A 15,390-nucleotide genomic window follows, 5' to 3' on the forward strand; every position below is an offset into this window, starting at 1 on the left:
ATTTATCAAAACGGAGTTATCTGTTTTTGGAAATGAACTCTTCATTTGCTGTCTGACAATATAGCATCGACATGTACCATTCTTAATGTTTAATCTGTCTACATTTAATCTGAATGGCACAAAGGTGACGGTATATGCACCTTCAGATTTCGGTTAGAGCTGTCCTACAACATGGTCTGGGTATGTGGTAGAACATCTGAAAGAACTTATAGAACAGATGAAAAGCAGAGATTTTCATGAAGAAAAAGGCTGGGACTTGTGGAATTGGTTTAAGTCAGGACTGTGGTTTAAGGTCCTAATGAAATTTTCTACCCAGTGATAATTTCTTGATTCTATTCTGTCTGTTCATGTCGTGTATCTTTCTGTGTCTCAAAGCCATGATATCTAGAATCATCTATTCCACAGTATCACAATATGCTCTGAAGACAGGCATTCTGTGTAGTTGTCAGATGAACGATCATCAGACGGAGAAGACAAAGTGGAAATAGAACGTGACGTGAACCTTGTATGATCTCTCTTATGGCAATCTAGTGAAGAGAGTGATGATGCATGGATGTATACACATATTCAAAGATATATATATATATATGTGTGTACATATATATGGCATGCCATACTAATATATATATATATATATATATATATATATATATATGGCATGCCGTATGGCATGCCGTTTAGGAAATTATATATATAATGAAAGTCGATATATATATAATGAAAGTCGATATATATATAATGAAACTCGATATATATATAATGAAAGTCGATATATATATATAATGAAAGTCGATATATATATAATGAAACTTGATATATATATAATGAAAGTCGATATATATATAATCAAACTTGATATATATATAATGAAACTTGATATATATATAATGAAAGTCGATATATATATAATCAAACTTGATATATATATAATGAAAGTCGATATATATATATAATGAAACTTGATATATATATAATGAAAGTCGATATATATATATATAATGAAAGTTGAGATATATATATGGAATGAAAGTCGGAATATAGAATGTTCAGATTTTCATTCCATCTATTCAAAGTTTCATTCCATATATTCAGACTTTTTCCTACTGAGCCCTGGAAGGACATGGCAAACAAAAACAGGAACCTTATTGGACATTTGCTCTTCACATGAGCTCTTCTGTGATTATCTATCTGTCTTCATGGTTGTCACAGGGAACGGCAACTACGTTTGAGAAAACAGGTAATTTTTAGAGATGTTTTGATTCTGAACACTGAACGTGTTAGCATTAGCTTAGCTACTTAGCTTCGACTACATTTGCATCCCTACATAGCTTAAAGGTTAAACACATGCACCATATGTTGATGATAATGATAATATCTATGTTTATCTTTATAGCTGGTCTTAAGGCTAATTACGAGGCAGAGGTCAGCTGCTGCCTGGACACATCCATGATCACGCCACTGGTGGGACACAATTGCACTGGATTTCAGCTGAAGGCTGCTGTTCTGTCCAAACTGAGACATTTTTATTGTGACATACCCTCCACTGTTGTTAGCTTTTGATTCAATCAAATTTTTTGAGATGAGGAAATCACTACTGCATGTTTCTAGTTAAATACCCTACTTTTATGATATATCACTACAGCATGCACTTTTTATATTTTCCATCAATTTCACCCAAAAGTTGAATAACTATTTGTGAGCAGTGTATGTAGACACATAATAGAAGCACATTTCAATAATATATCTGCTGCAGTAGTGCAGTTTATCTACCTAGATTGGTGTAACAGTAAAAAAAAATATGCTACTGATGTTTCTGACTAAAATCTGCTTGAAAAGCACAACTGCTTATCTGTCAAAATGTGTGTAACAAAAGTGTGCACTGAACACTGAATAAAGTCTCTGTAGATTATAGACAAAATTTGCATCTCTCATCACAAATTTCTGTTTATTCACCCAAAGTGCATGAGTAAAATACAAAACAGGTGAAGTACTAAAAAAGATTTATTTTCTAGAAAAGCCAATAGTCAACAATGCAGTTTAATTCTGGGACAGTTGCTCCAGCACCGACACCATGCGTCCCATCAGTGCAACCAAGGTTTTCATTCATCTTCTGGATGTTCTGGAGAATGGCAGAGGTCACGTCTTGGTGTCTTCCGATCTGTTCCAAGAACCGTTCCTCTGACCTCTCCAGATACTGCAGAGGATCCACAGCAGCTTCCTGGTTCCCTTTTCCTGCATAAAAGCACCAAAAAGTACTAGTTGTCAGTAATTATTTTCTATTTTCATAAACACAGTTAACTTAAAGTAAATGTTCTATTTTGTGATTTTAGGATGGGTCAAAAGATAACATACTGATCATGTTGATGTCTGCATAGTCTAAACAGATCTTACTTGATTTGGTCTGTAGAGAGGAGGACGGCGTGGAGGAGCTGCAGGACGGAACCAGTAAGCTGCGGACTAGTGCTCCTGGTAACTGGACCTCATCATCCAAGGCCGACAACTAAATAAAATGAACAAGACATGCTGTTGATAGCATCTGTAATACAAATGATTTTATCCATTAACTGATTTATTGCTTTGTCCATACAATCTTAGAAAGTGTTACAAATAATACCTGTAATAATTTCCAACAGTAATAAATGCCTTGTTTTATTTTACAACAAAAAACACCAAAAGCATCTGTGTATAAGAAATCAGTGCATTGGATTTCCACATCTGCAAAGCTAGAAAATCACACATCAGAATTTTACCTTGAAATTATGAAAATAGCTGCAGATTACCAGTACTCTTTACTTCATTGTGTTAACTTGATCATTTGAATCAGTTTTTTAGACTTGTATTACTGATACGAAACATAATCAACACATAAATTAAAATGTGTTCGCAAAGAGTTCACTGGTTCTTCAAGGAAAATTTCAATGATAACCATATAGTTCAGTAATATGATTAATGGGTCATTGTGTAACAGCGTGGGAGGTTCTGAATACAGGTCTTGGACTGAAATATTGCTGCTGCTTTCCTCCGGTTTTATAAGGAGTTGTTTCATAGCTTGTTAGCTTACCAGCGGCTAACTGGCTGGCAAACAATAGTTCAACGCCAACCTCTAATCAGTGATCCGGTGTCCGGACCGCGTTAGCTGGCGGAACGTTCATAATACTGATGTGGGACTGTTGTAGCTAGCGTATTCATAGTAGGATAACAGCAGGATGTTGGAGAAATAAAACTTACCATTATCAGGATCGCTGGTCTGCATGGCAGACTCTTAGCGCATCGCACTGCTTGAATGTCTGTGTATTTCAGGCCGATTTCAAAATAAAACTCAATAAAATTCTCGTCCGGGTGAGTGTCCTTCATTGTCGCTTCGCCATACGGACATGTCCCTTCCGGGGCTCGGTAGGAAAAAAAGATTTGATATATATATAATGAAAGTTGATATATATATATATAATGAAAGTTGATATATATATAATGAAAGTCGATATATATATATATATATATATATATATATATATATATCAACTTTCATTATATATATATCAAGTTTCATTATATATATATCGACTTTCATTATATATATATCAACTTTCATTATATATATATCAAGTTTCGTTATATATATATCGACTTTCATTATATATATATCAACTTTCATTATATATATATCAAGTTTCGTTATATATATATCGACTTTCATTATATATATATCAAGTTTCATTATATATATATCAAGTTTCATTATATATATATCAACTTTCATTATATATATATCAAGTTTCATTATATATATATCAACTTTCATTATATATATATCAACTTTCATTATATATATATATCAACTTTCATTATATATATATCAACTTTCATTATATATATATATCAACTTTCATTATATATATATCAAGTTTCGTTATATATATATCGACTTTCATTATATATATATCAACTTTCATTATATATATATCAAGTTTCGTTATATATATATCGACTTTCATTATATATATATCAACTTTCATTATATATATATCAACTTTCATTATATATATATCAACTTTCATTATATATATATCGACTTTCATTATATATATATCAACTTTCATTATATATATATCAAGTTTCATTATATATATATATCAACTTTCATTATATATATATCAAGTTTCATTATATATATATCAACTTTCATTATATATATATCAACTTTCATTATATATATATATCAACTTTCATTATATATATATCAAGTTTCGTTATATATATATCGACTTTCATTATATATATATCAACTTTCATTATATATATATCAACTTTCATTATATATATATCGACTTTCATTATATATATATCAACTTTCATTATATATATATCAAGTTTCATTATATATATATATCAACTTTCATTATATATATATCAAGTTTCATTATATATATATCAACTTTCATTATATATATATCGACTTTCATTATATATATATATCAACTTTCATTATATATATATCAACTTTCATTATATATATATATCGACTTTCATTATATATATATCAACTTTCATTATATATATATATCGACTTTCATTATATATATATATATCAACTTTCATTATATATATATCAAATCTTTTTTTCCTACCGAGCCCCGGAAGGGACATGTCGGTATGGCGAAGCGACAATGAAGGACACTCACCCGGACGAGAATTTTATTGAGTTTTATTTTGAAATCGGCCTGAAATACACAGACATTCAAGCAGTGCGATGCGCTAAGAGTCTGCCATGCAGACCAGCGATCCTGATAATGGTAAGTTTTATTTCTCCAACATCCTGCTGTTATCCTACTATGAATACACTAGCTACAACAGTCCCACATCAGTATTATGAACGTTCCGCCAGCTAACGCGGTCCGGACACCGGATCACTGATTAGAGGTTGGCGTTGAACTATTGTTTGCTAGCCAGAGTTAGCCGCTGGTAAGCTAACAAGCTATGAAACAACTCCTTATAAAACCGGAGGAAAGCAGCAGCAATATTTCAGTCCAAGACCTGTATTCAGAACCTCCCACGCTGTTACACAATGACCCATTAATCATATTACTGAACTATATGGTTATCATTGAAATTTTCCTTGAAGAACCAGTGAACTCTTTGCGAACACATTTTAATTTATGTGTTGATTATGTTTCGTATCAGTAATACAAGTCTAAAAAACTGATTCAAATGATCAAGTTAACACAATGAAGTAAAGAGTACTGGTAATCTGCAGCTATTTTCATAATTTCAAGGTAAAATTCTGATGTGTGATTTTCTAGCTTTGCAGATGTGGAAATCCAATGCACTGATTTCTTATACACAGATGCTTTTGGTGTTTTTTGTTGTAAAATAAAACAAGGCATTTATCACTGTTGGAAATTATTACAGGTATTATTTGTAACACTTTCTAAGATTGTATGGACAAAGCAATAAATCAGTTAATGGATAAAATCATTTGTATTACAGATGCTATCAACAGCATGTCTTGTTCATTTTATTTAGTTGTCGGCCTTGGATGATGAGGTCCAGTTACCAGGAGCACTAGTCCGCAGCTTACTGGTTCCGTCCTGCAGCTCCTCCACGCCGTCCTCCTCTCTACAGACCAAATCAAGTAAGATCTGTTTAGACTATGCAGACATCAACATGATCAGTATGTTATCTTTTGACCCATCCTAAAATCACAAAATAGAACATTTACTTTAAGTTAACTGTGTTTATGAAAATAGAAAATAATTACTGACAACTAGTACTTTTTGGTGCTTTTATGCAGGAAAAGGGAACCAGGAAGCTGCTGTGGATCCTCTGCAGTATCTGGAGAGGTCAGAGGAACGGTTCTTGGAACAGATCGGAAGACACCAAGACGTGACCTCTGCCATGCTCCAGAACATCCAGAAGATGAATGAAAACCTTGGTTGCACTGATGGGACGCATGGTGTCGGTGCTGGAGCAACTGTCCCAGAATTAAACTGCATTGTTGACTATTGGCTTTTCTAGAAAATAAATCTTTTTTAGTACTTCACCTGTTTTGTATTTTACCCATGCACTTTGGGTGAATAAACAGAAATTTGTGATGAGAGATGCAAATTTTGTCTATAATCTACAGAGACTTTATTCAGTGTTCAGTGCACACTTTTGTTACACACATTTTGACAGATAAGCAGTTGTGCTTTTCAAGCAGATTTTAGTCAGAAACATCAGTAGCATATGTTTTTTTTTTACTGTTACACCAATCTAGGTAGATAAACTGCACTACTGCAGCAGACATATTATTGAAATGTGCTTCTATTATGTGTCTACATACACTGCTCACAAATAGTTATTCAACTTTTGGGTGAAATTGATGGAAAATATAAAAAGTGCATGCTGTAGTGATATATCATAAAAGTAGGGTATTTAACTAGAAACATGCAATAGTGATTTCCTCATCTCAAAAAAAATTATTGAATCAAAAGCTAACAACAGTGGAGGGTATGTCACAATAAAAATGTCTCAGTTTGGACAGAACAGCAGCCTTCAGCTGAAATCCAGTACAACTGTGTCCCACCAGTGGTGTGATCATGGATGTGTCCAGGCAGTAGCTGACCTCTGCCTCGTAATTAGCCTTAAGACCAGCTATAAAGATAAACATAGATATTATCATTATCATCAACATATGGTGCATGTGTTTAACCTTTAAGCTATGTAGGGATGCAAATGTAGTCGAAGCTAAGTAGCTAAGCTAATGCTAACACGTTCAGTGTTCAGAATCAAAACATCTCTAAAAATTACCTGTTTTCTCAAACGTAGTCGCCGTTCCCTGTGACAACCATGAAGACAGATAGATAATCACAGAAGAGCTCATCTGAAGAGCAAATGTCCAATAAGGTTCCTGTTTTTGTTTGCCATGTCCTACCAGGGCTCAGTAGGAAAAAGTCTGAATATATGGAATGAAACTTTGAATAGATGGAATGAAAATCTGAACATTCTATATTCCGACTTTCATTATATATATATCAACTTTCATTATATATATATCAACTTTCATTATATATATATATATATATATCAACTTTCATTATATATATATCAATTTTCATTATATATATATCAAGTTTCATTATATATATATCGACTTTCATTATATATATATATATCAACTTTCATTATATATATATCAAGTTTCATTATATATATATCGACTTTCATTATATATATATCAAGTTTCATTATATATATATCAAGTTTCATTATATATATATATCAAGTTTCATTATATATATATCAACTTTCATTATATATATATCAAGTTTCATTATATATATATCGACTTTCATTATATATATATCGACTTTCATTATATATATATCAAGTTTCATTATATATATATCGACTTTCATTATATATATATCGACTTTCATTATATATATAATTTCCTAAACGGCATGCCATAGCATGCCATATATATATATATATATATATATATATATATATATATATATGGCATGCCGTTTAGGAAATTATATATATAATGAAACTTGATATATATATAATGAAACTTGATATATATATAATGAAAGTCGATATATATATAACGAAACTTGATATATATATATATTACGAAACTTGATATATATATAATGAAACTTGATATATATATAATGAAAGTCGATATATATATAATGAAACTTGATATATATATATATAATGAAAGTCGATATATATATAATGAAACTTGATATATATATAATGAAACTTGATATATATATAATGAAACTTGATATATATATATATATATATATATATCGACTTTCATTATATATATATCAACTTTCATTATATATATATCAACTTTCATTATATATATATATCAAGTTTCATTATATATATATCGACTTTCATTATATATATATCAACTTTCATTATATATATATCGACTTTCATTATATATATATCAACTTTCATTATATATATATCAAGTTTCATTATATATATATATCGACTTTCATTATATATATATATATATCAACTTTCATTATATATATATCAAATCTTTTTTTCCTACCGAGCCCCGGAAGGGACATGTCCGTATGGCGAAGCGACAATGAAGGACACTCACCCGGACGAGAATTTTATTGAGTTTTATTTTGAAATTGGCCTGAAATACACAGACATTCAAGCAGTGCGATGCGCTAAGAGTCTGCCATGCAGACCAGCGATCCTGATAATGGTAAGTTTTATTTCTCCAACATCCTGCTGTTATCCTACTATGAATACGCTAGCTACAACAGTCCCACATCAGTATTATGAACGTTCCGCCAGCTAACGCGGTCCGGACACCGGATCACTGATTAGAGGTTGGCGTTGAACTATTGTTTGCCAGCCAGTTAGCCGCTGGTAAGCTAACAAGCTATGAAACAACTCCTTATAAAACCGGAGGAAAGCAGCAGCAATATTTCAGTCCAAGACCTGTATTCAGAACCTCCCACGCTGTTACACAATGACCCATTAATCATATTACTGAACTATATGGTTATCATTGAAATTTTCCTTGAAGAACCAGTGAACTCTTTGCGAACACATTTTAATTTATGTGTTGATTATGTTTCGTATCAGTAATACAAGTCTAAAAAACTGATTCAAATGATCAAGTTAACACAATGAAGTAAAGAGTACTGGTAATCTGCAGCTATTTTCATAATTTCAAGGTAAAATTCTGATGTGTGATTTTCTAGCTTTGCAGATGTGGAAATCCAATGCACTGATTTCTTATACACAGATGCTTTTGGTGTTTTTTGTTGTAAAATAAAACAAGGCATTTATCACTGTTGGAAATTATTACAGGTATTATTTGTAACACTTTCTAACATTGTATGGACAAAGCAATAAATCATTTAATGGATAAAATCATTTGTATTACAGATGCTATCAACAGCATGTCTTGTTCATTTTATTTAGTTGTCGGCCTTGGATGATGAGGTCCAGTTACCAGGAGCACTAGTCTGCAGCTTACTGGTTCCGTCCTGCAGCTCCTCCACGCTGTCCTCCTCTCTACAGACCAAATCAAGTAAGATCTGTTTAGACTATGCAGACATCAACATGATCAGTATGTTATCTTTTGACCCATCCTAAAATCACAAAATAGAACATTTACTTTAAGTTAACTGTGTTTATGAAAATAGAAAATAATTACTGACAACTAGTACTTTTTGGTGCTTTTATGCAGGAAAAGGGAACCAGGAAGCTGCTTTGGATCCTCTGCAGTATCTGGAGAGGTCAGAGGAACAGTTCTTGGAACAGATCGGAAGACACCAAGACGTGACCTCTGCCATTCTCCAGAACATCCAGAAGATGAATGAAAACCTTGGTTGCACTGATGGGACGCATGGTGTCGGTGCTGGAGCAACTGTCCCAGAATTAAACTGCATTGTTGACTATTGGCTTTTCTAGAAAATAAATCTTTTTTAGTACTTCACCTGTTTTGTATTTTACTCATGCACTTTGGGTGAATAAACAGAAATTTGTGATGAGAGATGCAAATTTTGTCTATAATCTACAGAGACTTTATTCAGTGTTCAGTGCACACTTTTGTTACACACATTTTGACAGATAAGCAGTTGTGCTTTTCAAGCAGATTTTAGTCAGAAACATCAGTAGCATATTTTTTTTTTACTGTTACACCAATCTAGGTAGATAAACTGCACTACTGCAGCAGACATATTATTGAAATGTGCTTCTATTATGTGTCTACATACACTGCTCACAAATAGTTATTCAACTTTTGGGTGAAATTGATGGAAAATATAAAAAGTGCATGCTTTAGTGATATATCATAAAAGTAGGGTATTTAACTAGAAACATGCAGTAGTGATTTCCTCATCTCAAAAAAATTTATTGAATCAAAAGCTAACAACAGTGGAGGGTATGTCACAATAAAAATGTCTCAGTTTGGACAGAACAGCAGCCTTCAGCTGAAATCCAGTACAATTGTGTCCCACCAGTGGCGTGATCATGGATGTGTCCAGGCAGTAGCTGACCTCTGCCTCGTAATTAGCCTTAAGACCAGCTATAAAGATAAACATAGATATTATCATTATCATCAACATATGGTGCATGTGTTTAACCTTTAAGCTATGTAGGGATGCAAATGTAGTCGAAGCTAAGTAGCTAAGCTAATGCTAACACGTTCAGTGTTCAGAATCAAAACATCTCTAAAAATTACCTGTTTTCTCAAACGTAGTTGCCGTTCCCTGTGACAACCATGAAGACAGATAATCACAGAAGAGCTCATCTGAAGAGCAAATGTCCAATAAGGTTCCTGTTTTTGTTTGCCATGTCCTTCCAGGGCTCAGTAGGAAAAAGTCTGAATATATGGAATGAAACTTTGAATAGATGGAATGAAAATCTGAACATTCTATATTCCGACTTTCATTCCATATATATATCTCAACTTTCATTATATATATATCAACTTTCATTATATATATATATCAACTTTCATTATATATATATCAACTTTCATTATATATATATCAAGTTTCATTATATATATATCGACTTTCATTATATATATATCAAGTTTCATTATATATATATCGACTTTCATTATATATATATCAAGTTTCATTATATATATATCAAGTTTCATTATATATATATCAAGTTTCATTATATATATATCGACTTTCATTATATATATATCAAGTTTCATTATATATATATCGACTTTCATTATATATATATCAAGTTTCATTATATATATATCGACTTTCATTATATATATATCAAGTTTCATTATATATATATCAAGTTTCATTATATATATATCGACTTTCATTATATATATAATTTCCTAAACGGCATGCCATATATATATATATATATATATATATATATATATATATATTCAAGCTAATTCTGCTTCTATATTACTTTACCCTATTTTGCTCAGCATGTCTGCTTGTTTTGATGCTTTCTCTCCCTCCTGAGATGCTGACACGCTCCATGATGAGACGTCACTGAGGCAGCAGGACGATGTGGATGGGTTCCCCTCATAGTAAAACCTGTCACTGGGATTCTGTGTCCTCGTGTGAAAGCATCTGTTTGTAAAAGACCATGCAATTCATAAACAGGAGGGAAACGTTATCAAATTCTAATTATGTTAAAATTAATTAAATGCTCTTTATTGTGATTTGGAACTACTGCATAACTGTCACACACAGCTGGAAGGTCACAAACTATAACCTGGAAGATACAGTACATGCATTGTAGAAAAGCATGAAAACAAGCATGGGTTATGTTGAGCAAAATAGGGTAAAGTAATAATTAGCTTGAAAAAATATATCTTTGAATATGTGTACATCCATGCATTTTCACTCTTTTACACTTTCCAAAATATTCAGACACTTTAAATATAACATCAGCAAACATTAAAACAGAGGAGCATCAAAAACAAGTCATAAAACACATCATCAAAATAAGTTAGTATTTATGTGTTAAGAGCAGTTGTGAACTGGTGGGTCTTGAGGATTGTTTTGAAAGTGGTCAGGTCTGTGCAGTCATGGATGCGGTCGGGGCGGCTGTGGCTCAGGTGGTAGAGCGGGTCGTCTAATGATCGAAGGGTTGGGGCTCGATTCTCGCTCTCGCTTAGTCACGTGGGCAAGACACACACCACACACCATGCACCAGTATGTACCAATGCGTGTGAACAAAACAATGCTGCATTACGCTTCCGTCAGTCTGCTCCAGCTGGCAGCCGTGGCTGCTACCAGACACCAGAGTGAGAATGTGTGAGCGAATGAGCGATGGATTCACTGTAAAGCGCTTTGGGTGTCTTGAAAAGCGCTATTTAAATGTAACCATTATTATGTGTTGGCCCAGCACCCAGGTTCGGTGCGGGCGGCGAGGCGAGAAGATTTTTATCGTCGGAACGCAGGCTGCAGTTTTGGAGGACGGGGTGATGTGTTCATGGGAGCGGGAGTGGGGGAGGAGGCGAGCAGCAGAGTTCAGATGTACTGAAGTTTACTGAGGACTTTTGAAGATGAGCCATAGAGAATGTTGTTTCAGGGTTTCAGCAGCAGAGAAGGAGAGTGAGTTATGAAGGTGGGTGAGGTTTTTAAGGTGAAAGAAGGTGGTCTGGATGATCTGGTTGATGTGTTGTTGGAAGGTGAGGTTGCTGTCAAGAATGAGTCCCAGTAAAACGTTACAAAACAACGGCTCTTTTAAGAGCCACACAAATGTACTATGAGAGCCCAACGTCCCACATGATAATCATTTATTTAGTTTCAATTATTTCTAGAAAGCTGTTTGAGTAAGCTCTTCTAACAAATGGAAGCTAATTAGAGAGTCATTTTTAATGTTAGAGTCTGTGTTGTGGTTTCAAAGACACTCAGGTGCAGGATGTGAGACAAGACAAAAGACAGTACAATTTAAAAGCTTTTATCTACACAAATAGAATGTCTACAGGAAGTATTTGTCATCGGTTTACCACAACCGGAAGAGGGCAGATGGAGGAATAACCACAACTAATAATAACACAGATGCTAGACTTAAACCCACAGAAGGTAATAGACTACCTAAGCAGGCAGTTTAGCAGATCAAGCTATGTAGGCACGAAGAATACAAGAACTGTACTAACCAGAGAAACAAGATCGGAATCACAAGACTAGGAAGCTAGAGACTGTGAATGAATGCAAACCTCTGAAGAAACAAGAATTATGTCACAAATATTAGCCTATGGATTTGGTTGAATTAACAGTCTGACAAAACTATAAACAGGACTTAGCTGAGAACAATGGGTGGAGGATGGGAGAGCAGACGCAGAGGGAATGGAGGAGAAGTCAGTAGCAGAAGCAGAGGTGTGTTTAGATGTGTGGAGCTGTGGCAGTTTGGATCCAGAGGGACGGTGAGTGAAGGGGAGTTCCAAGGGTGGCAGCAGACAGCAAGACGTGGTTTAGATGGTTTCAGGGGTGGCACGAGCAGGCAGGAGTCCAGACTAGAGCCAGACAGAACTGACTGTTGATTGTTCACGTTCCGGCGACGAGTCGTGAGTGGCGTCTGTTCTTATGGGTGAAGAGCAGCGGTGGGCGTATCGGTCCAAATATCGATAATATCAACACCAGCATTGGTATTGATATTGAACACCAGTGTAATGAGATCCGTACTTCAGTTTCAGTTTGTGTCCTGTGTGTCTGAACTGATGCATTTTCATCAAAGCACATCCTGCTGCCCTCAGTGACGGTGGAAAGCTCCACACCTGTCAGAAATCCCAGAACAGGAAACACAACTGGAGGGAAAACTAAACCAGACCGAATACAAAAGATATCCAAAAGTACAAAAACTAACGACAACACTCATAACAGAAAACATTAGAAAAACCCAAGCAGGTAAACTAAACTAAGCCAACAAACAGTGTAGGCAAACACGGGGAACTGAACACTGAGGGGGAACACAGGATCAGAGGATACAGGGTCTGGGTGTGAAGAACAGAAGCTGAGCTGGTGGCGGGAAAGATAAGTGTGGAATCCAGAGTCCAGTGGAAATAGAGGTGAGATGAATCCATGTGGGCTAAGACAGTCAGGAGATGAAGCAGGGATCGGTGGGAATCCAAAGGGGAACTGAGTCCATGTGAGGATCTGTGTTCTATGGTCTGACAGGGAGTGACTGAATGAGGAGAGCTGATGCAGAGACAGACAGATGCAGAAAGAGGGAACCAGAAGGAGAGACAGGATGAGTGAGGGAGAGAGATATAGGGAGACAGACAGGAAGAAGGAGGAGGAGGGATCATAACATATAGTTCTGTTGTGGATCCTATAATCTGGTACGTTATCCATCATGTCATACCTGTACATGTGATCAGAGTACATAAGCTTTATTATATCTTTATTTGATCCTTATTGCAGGTTTGTGTTTCTTGTCTGGCCTCATTTGTGTCTGTGAAGATCAATAAAGTTGATCTTTAAAACCCACCAAAGGAAATCAAAATGGAGCCACTTATTTTTAAACAGTTGTTAACTTAAAGATGTGTTTGAAATTATTTTTATTAAGTAAATATCACCATTCCACAGTTTGGAAACAAATTCCTCTTTTAAAGTTATCAACTGAAAAATGTTTAAAATTGTACTCCAATTATGAAGTACACAGTGTTTAAAAATACCTTCAGGCTGAGGAGAATCAGGAGATTCCCATCATGTTTGTGCTGTGAGGCTTCTGGATTTAAGTTGAGCTGATTTTTTTCAGCTGGTGGTCATGAAGCAAACAGCAGCAAAAAGAGGAGTTGCTGCTTCTCATGTCAAAATGTCCCTATTACGTAAATCAAAAGCAGATGCTGTGGAAATAACCCAGCCTCCTGTATAGGCCACTCCTTTAGATGTTTTATGTGAAAACACATTCCATTTCTGCATATTTACCTTCTTGTTCAGCTGCTGATCGCACGACTGGTAAGAAAAACTGAACCAATTTGCTCTATAAGGAATGTTTAATGTGTTGTTTTCTTTGTGAAGGCTGCTTGTGTTTTGTGTCTGAAGTTGTGGTTCAGTGTGAAGTGTTTGTTGGTCTGTAGAGGTTTCTGAATGTGTGTCTGGTTTGTAGTTATCAGAGGTTCAGTGTACAGAACACTACAGGGTTTAGTAGTTACTGACTGTCTGAGTCAGGGGGGTTCACAAAAAGCAATCAACGTGTTGTTGCTTTGCTTTATTTCTGTGTTTCTGACTTACTGGGTGAAATCCTACATGGAGATCTGTTGCTGAACCAGTCTGACCTGTTGACATATTATTTGATAAAAGCTGGGCGGTCCCTTTCCCTGTAACCAAATCAAGTTGCAGCATGTTGGAGAATGTAGTTTCAGATCTATTTGCAGTTGCTTTTACCCAGCACGCCATACATTAAAAACAGCTATTACTTTAGTTTATTTACTAAAATCTACCCAGTGTACGAATTTATCATGAAAATGAAAAATCCCATCCTAGTAGAGATCAGTAATATGCTCTTTGAGTGGGATTATATTTGTGCGCTTCATTACAAACAAACATTTGTTGATTTCATGATGTTCAGAAGTTACAGTAACTCTGTCTGCAGAAAACTATCAGGTGTGAACTCAAACCCACAAAGTCTGCTAGAAACTTGGGTGTCCTGATTGATGACCAGTGAACCTTCAAGGCTTTGGATCAAACCATGTGCTAAATGAAATAGTAGAACTGTAGGTGTTAAACTTAGGTGTTTAACTGACCTTTGTAGTGGTGGACTCTTGTACTTTCATGTTTCTGATCACATGTCCATGTGAGCTGGTGGGTGTCTCAGTGTTGTGTTTGTTAATTCTGCTTTGAACAAAGATAAAATGTGAACTTGTCTTTGATAAACAACTTCTTTATGCCCACATGCACACTTATACATGTATAG

The 15,390-nt window shown here is 34.6% G+C and overlaps 1 long non-coding RNA gene across 1 annotated transcript; it reads left to right on the forward strand.

Annotated features, from left to right (window-relative positions):
• Positions 1-7,979: 7,979 nt before the first annotated feature.
• On the forward strand, positions 7,980-9,534 carry LOC127533390 (uncharacterized). The gene is made up of 3 exons (XR_007941129.1): positions 7,980-8,224; positions 8,953-9,061; positions 9,221-9,534. It is a non-coding gene; the product is annotated as an uncharacterized LOC127533390 (long non-coding RNA).
• The last annotated feature ends 5,856 nt before the right edge of the window (positions 9,535-15,390 follow it).

The sequence above is a fragment of the Acanthochromis polyacanthus genome, chromosome 3, assembly GCF_021347895.1.
Source record: "Acanthochromis polyacanthus isolate Apoly-LR-REF ecotype Palm Island chromosome 3, KAUST_Apoly_ChrSc, whole genome shotgun sequence".
NCBI classification, from domain to species: domain Eukaryota; kingdom Metazoa; phylum Chordata; class Actinopteri; family Pomacentridae; genus Acanthochromis; species Acanthochromis polyacanthus.